Source organism: Mus pahari, chromosome 15, assembly GCF_900095145.1.
Source record: "Mus pahari chromosome 15, PAHARI_EIJ_v1.1, whole genome shotgun sequence".
In the NCBI taxonomy this organism is placed as follows: Eukaryota; Metazoa; Chordata; class Mammalia; order Rodentia; family Muridae; genus Mus; species Mus pahari.
Window position 1 is genome coordinate 45650467 of NC_034604.1, and position 6953 is coordinate 45657419.

Here is a 6953-nt window from a genome sequence, read left to right on the forward strand (position 1 = left end):
CCTTCCTTCCTTCCTTCCTTCCTTTCTTTCTTTCTTTCTTTCTTTCTTTCTTTCTTTCTTTCTTTCTTTCTTTCTTTCTTTCTTTCTTTCCCTTTCTTCCCTTCTTCCTTCCTTCCTTTCTTTCATGGAAGCGGTTTTGAAAGAAGTCTGATAAAGAAAACCCGGGACTAAAGCATGCTATATGGTTCCAACCCTGAGTGACATCCCTGTACATCCCAAGATTTAATAGCATCTTCTAGATTACAGCTAACTAGACTATGGAGGCATCATTGCTAAATGCTATCTACATGGTAGCTTTTCAGACAGTGTTATGTTAGGTTGCATGGAATGGAAGCCCCTGAGCTGATAAAAATGGACTATACATGCCAGTCAGCTCAGACACATCTTCCATTTTATTTACTTCCTCAGATCCCTTTCTTTTCTTTTTTAAAAGATTTATTTATTATTATATATAAGCACACTACAGTTGTCTTCAGACCCACCAGAAGAGGGTGTCAGATCTCATTACAGATGGTTGTGAGCCACCATGTGTTTCCTGAGATTTGAACTCAGGACCTTTGGAAGAGCAATCAGTGCTCTTAACCGCTGAGCCATTTCTCCAGCCCCTTCTGTTATGGTAAAGATTTATTTATTTATTTATTTATTATAGATAAGCACACTGTAGCTGTTTATAGTCACTCCAGAAGAGAACATCAGATCTCATTATAGATGGTTGTGAGCCACCATATGGTTGCTGGGATTTGAACTCAGGACCTTTGGGAGAGCAGTCGGTACTCTTAACTGCTGAGCTATCTCTCCAGCCCGGCTCCCACTCTTTTCTAGCTGATACCTCTCATGTGGTCACAGCACAGGAGTGATGTCTACTCTCTTGCTTTATCCATTCTCCCTAACATCACAGAACTGCACTTGCTCCCTGTGTACTTACTCCTTCCATACATTTTATTTTAGAGTTTATAAAAACTTCTAAATCACCCATCCTCCAATACTACCTTATGCCTTAATAATTTTCTGCATATCTGAATGTGCCATCTGCTAACATTTTTATTAGGTTCTAATTATATAATGTGTATAAAATCTCTTTAGCAGTAGTAAAACAATAAACACAAACCATTGTCATTAATCTGTGATACATGTCAAATTACTCGTGCTATTTGCTAATCTGAAAAATGTATTTGTGCTTACTAAGGTAAATCTAGTGAATTTTTATCATCTTATTTAAGAAGTGATAGTTTAACTGAAATACTTTTCTAGTTGTCATTATTACTAAGTAGTCCTAATTATTTTTCTTCAGACATTGACAGATCATATGTAAAAGCCTAATTTTTAACTTATTACACTTTATGAATTAACAAGTCAGAAAATGTCTATGATAGATACCCGAGGGAAAAAAATCCAACAATAAAACAAATTGTAATTGGTTTACAATAAGAATGTCTTAGTTTTAATTGCTTATGACAATATACAATATTAACATAAGCAAAACCATTTAGAATATAGCTTGCAAAGTAACTAAACCCTAATGTTAGAAGGCATCATCTATGCATCTTCTCAAAATGTTTGTTCAAATAAGATTTGAAACCATAGATTAGTTGTTTAAAAGAAACAGTGTTACAAGCATTATTTATTAGAGATACATATAAATCTTACATGATATAAAATATTAGTTTGTTTTGTCATAGTTGCTTACCAATGAGAATAAATATTTTAGTGACTTACCTTTTTTAAATGACTGGAAACTTTGCCAAAATAGGTCATAATGTAGTCTCACACTATGATCATCTAATAGGATTATTTCCTCCTAACTTAAATCGCCATTCATGAAAAAGAGACAGTATTTTTAACTTCAGTTTATGTTGCCTTAAAAAAAAAAGTCAATGTTCTGTCTCATGATGATTTTATTTTGCCTAATACCTCAAATACCCAAAACCAAGTCCCTTTCTGTGGGTAGATGAGGCTGGCCTCTAGCTGCTGTTCCCCAGCCTCTGCCTCCTGACTGCTAAGGTAGCAGGCATGCACAACCCAAGCGGTTCTGTAGTTTTAGCACAGCGCTTTTTGTGATGTCTCAGTAAGTTATCTGGCCAACCTCTCTTCACATTCTGGCTGCAGTGACCTCTTCATTTTCCTCTTCCATGTGTCCAAATCTTCTTAGCTCTTGCTAACTTTTCCTCTGTAAATTCATAATGTAAGTAACTCCCAAGGATAAATGCTCCTTTCATCTTTTCCCTCTAGACCATTCCTTTTGTCACCTAGCTGGTCACTGATCTATTGTCCATGTGGTTGCTCTATTCTTTCAATCCCTGAAAGAAAAATTTTTTCTTTCACCATTTAATTATGATACTGAAACATCTACAGGATAGGACTGTCTACTCTTTAAGATCCTTTACTTAGTTTGCCAGTTCTAACAAAAGCCTTCTCAGGACAACATTTTGTTTGCTTGAGAATTTCAAATATGCATATAATGTGCTTTAATAGAGTTCACCCACTGTTCTTTCATTTTGTATTTCTTTACTATCTACAGTTCTATGTGTGTGTGTGGGGGGGGGATACCTCACCAAATGATGCAAGTATGTGTATGAGTGAAGGTCATCTACTGTATCATGGGCATCCTCTCAGGAGCCACATCCTTGAAAAGATTTGATTCTCCCTGTCCCAGAAGTCATCAGTTTTTAATAGCTCCTAAGATCAGGTTTGTCTTCCTGTCCACATTGGTCTTCCATGACAGCATTGTTTTGTTTGATTTCTGCATGTCTGGTCTTGCTGTCATGTCTTCTGTGAATTAACAAGTGCATCTTCCCTGTTATATTCAGAAAACATTGTTTGCTGCACTCAACCACTGCCTCTTGTTCTTATAATGTTGGAACCATGCCTTCCATGCTGATCCCTGAGCGTTGGGGAGAAGGGTTCTATCTAGATTTCCCATTTAGGGCTGAACGCTCTGTAGTGTGTTCTATTCTTCATATTGACCACTTGTGGATTCAGTAATCACAAAATTCTGCAAAAAGAAGTGCCTGTGAGGATTGCTGGGAGATGCATTTATATATGGGAATAATGATGAGTCCTCAGGCATTGGTTTAATACTATGTCCTCTTAGTAGAATAATAGGAGGTTTTCACTAAGGTGTGTACCTACCTAGCCACAGGTTCTAGGCTCTGCTATCAGTGCAAAGTATAAGTTCTCTCTTGTGTAGATGTCCTTAAATATAAACTAAGACTGGCTGTTTATTTCCAGAACATTCTTGTTCCTGTTCAACCAGTGGACATATCTTGCTAGGTCAGACATGATTGTAGCTTTAAAGGGTTCACACATTAACAAGATTGATAGTGATTTTTCTCCTCTGGCAGTATACATACCATCTTTCAGAACTGTAAAAAACAACCAATAAGATTCAAGTTTCCTGGACAGAAATAACTTGATTTCTCCGTGTTCTATGACTCAAGTATGTGGTATTTTCATCAAAGTTTAATCAAGTTCTGGAAAGTAGGCAATAGCAATAGTATATAATATTTGAAGGAATCTGGGGATCCAATGACTAACAATTCCAAAAAAGAAACTGTTTCTTGGCACTGAGCCTTATATTTGATAGTTTATGAGGTTTCAGAGTGACATTATCCTCTTGTTGTAAGAGAACTTAATTTATACTCTTGTTATGTATGTACATGTATGTATTTTTAAAAGTTCTATATTGGTAGGTTTCATACGACTTTGCCAAAGGACTTTAATGTTAGTTATCCCTCTCATATACATTGTGGATGTTCCTTAAAACAAGTAGAAATAGATCTGGCTTGTGACCCAGCTATACAACTCTTGGGCATATAATCAAAGGATTCTACATGCTACTGGAGGTATACCTGTACATCCAAGGTCATAGCTCCTCTATTGACAATAGTGAGGAATTGCAACAGCCTAGATTCCCATCAAATAGTGACTAGATAATAAAAATGTGGTACATTTATACAACTAAATACTATCCAACTGTTTAAACAAAACTAAATTATGAAACATTTGGGTAAGGGGATGGAACTAGAAATAGTCAGTCATTAGTGAGTGAGGTAATCCAGGCTCAGAAAGACAAATGTCAACTGTTGCCCATTCTCCCTCATATGTTGATGCTAGCTTTGTGTCTTTAAATATGTATATCTAAATTAGAGTACCCATAGAAGTCAGGAAGCCAGTAACAGATCATGGATAGAAGAGGCTCTCAAGAAAGGCATATGGGACCCAGGTAATATAAAAATGGGATTGAAAATATTGGAACGAAAAGAAACTAACTACAGTGGGTGATGCTGATATTGTTCCACTGGGTAGCTTGCTTACTCTCTTCTCTTTCTATCTTACTCATTTCCATTGTGACATCCTCTAGTGCTATGGAACCCCAGCATAAAATTATGCTCTTTTTCTGTAGATCCTACTCTGTATAACTTCAGCGATGATTTGATTACCTTACTCAAAACAATAAAACATGCCTATGAAAATGGATATGTACCAGATAAAAATTCATGAAAAAGTAAATATATAAAAGAGTTTATGGAAATGGGCCTGGAAAGAGATTTCTGAGCATTTAACACTGTTGCCTGTCCACACTGCTGGTGGACACAAGTTTGATTCCCAGTACCCACATGCAGATCACAGACATCTGTTACTTCAGTACCAAGGGATCTAGTACTCTCTTCTGACCTCCAACTGTAACAGCCACACATGGTACACAACCATACATGCAGGCAAAACATTCATACTCGTTAAATGACGAGCAAATAAATAATTAATAATAAATAACTGTCTATGAAAAATACTGTTTAATTTTGTTTGTTAGAAATTTATTTCTTGGTCTGGCAAGATGGTGTACTAGCTTCTTTTTCTGTTTCTGTGATAAATACACTGGCAAAATCAAGGTAGGAGATAAATGTTTATGTTAGTTCACAATTCTAGTTTACATTCTGTCAGAGTTGAGTTGTCATCCTGGCAGGAGCTTGGGATAGCTCATCATGTTACATCTACAGTCTGAGCAGGGAACTATAAATTTATTTATACATGCATGTATGTTCTTGGTCAGTTCACTTTCTACATTTAGAAAACATTGTTTGGTCCTTTTATATGTATAAATAATGTATTTATATGATGCATTTCCTGCACTTAGAATGGCACTATCCACAGTGGGTAGGTTTTTTCACCTAGATTAGCAAACTCAAGATAAAACCCAACATATATGTCACAGGGTAATCCGTTGTACACAGTTTCTCCCTTAGATTATTTCCCCAGATTATTCTAAATTATATCAAACCAATAAAACTAACCATCACATTGGGTAAAGATGCTTCCTTCAAGCCTGAGGACTTGAATTAGATGTCCCAGGATCCACAGCACTGAAAAAAAAAAAGAGAGAAACAAACAAAAACAAAAACAAAAACAAAAACCCAGATTCCCTCCAATTATCTTCTGACTACCATACAATGAACAACACATGTGATATGTTTGTAGGTACAAATGCTCAAATATACATGAATGCTGGGGGCGGGGGGAGAATTCTCTAACAATACAGAGAGAGGTTACATTAATTATTTAAAATGAAATATCAGGGTAAAAGTATTTTTAAAAAAATATGTGAGGTCAGGCTAATTGTAGCTAGCTCCAATTAGCTTGTCTTTGCATAATGTGTATGTACTCTGAAGTACATAAGATATAACTGTCAATTTAAAAGATAAATAAGGGCTACAGAGATAGTTCAGCAGTTACAAGTACAAACTGATACTGTACAGAACTCACAATTCTCTCAATCAAAAACCCATGTAGACTGACTTACGCCTGGCTCTAATTCCTACTCTAAGGGACTGGCAGTCTCTTCAGGTCCATAGCTTCCTACATGCACATGTGCATACGTATATACATTCAAGCACATATGCACACTCACTCGAAAGCATACACACACACACACACACACACTTGAATGAACATGCACACAAACAAGCACACATGCACATGTGTGCACACACACAGATAAATACTAAAATAAAACTTTTTATGGTATTCAGACATATTTAAAATAATCCCTGAAATTATATGCACACAAGTAACACTAGATGGACTGAACAGGTTGTATTTATATATTTAGGCATAAATGCATCATAATTAATGTACCAGGGGCCAAGAATGTGAGAGGGAGCAAGGTAGGTATAGAGGAAGAGTTGAGGAGAAAGAGAAAGGAGGAAAATGCTGTAATAATGTTTTCATTAAAAATACATTTTAAAATTAAAAACATTAGTAAAAGTTGTTCTAAACACCTTGTAGTAAAATGATAATTCTGAATTCAATGTGTATGAGTTGACAATACTTTTACCACTGAGATTTACATTAAAAACATCCTTTATCCTTTTCAAAATTTTGCAGCTTTTTAGAATCTACTTTGACTGAACTAATGTAGAGTTCCAGGGGATGAGTTTAGCTGATAAGGGAGATTACTGAGAGACAGTCTGTTACATAAACGATGCTTTCAGTTAGGCTTCTATTTATCCATTTTCATTGCATACATCTTAGACCTGGCTCATCCTCAGCTCCACCTGAATCTCTATGGTAATGAGATGGGACACTCTCAGTGTCACATTCAAGCATAAAATAACATATGCAAATAAAATTTACCACTGGGATCGAACCAACTGTATTCTTAAACCATGTGGACCACATCCACTTGCTGAAATAAAGTCATACAAAGCTATACATATTTTCTTCTCTCTGAGGAAAAAAAAAAGTGTTGCTTTTGCAGTTAAAATCAGCAATTTTATCACGCTCATTTTGTAAACCTAGTGAAGCCTTATGTTTTGTTTCTTATAAAGTCCAACTCATGTTCTCCAGGGCACTGAATCCAGGACCTTCTTTCTTTCTTTCTTTCTTTCTTTCTTTCTTTCTTTCTTTCTTTCTTTCTTTCTTTCTTTCTTTCTTTCTTTCTTTCTTTCTTTCTTTCT

General features: G+C 35.8%; 1 protein-coding gene across 1 annotated transcript in view; it reads left to right on the forward strand.

Moving 5' to 3' along the window:
- Positions 1–6953, forward strand: part of Prr16 (proline rich 16) — a 294901-nt gene that overhangs the window by 193194 nt on the left and 94754 nt on the right. The window lies entirely within an intron of this gene.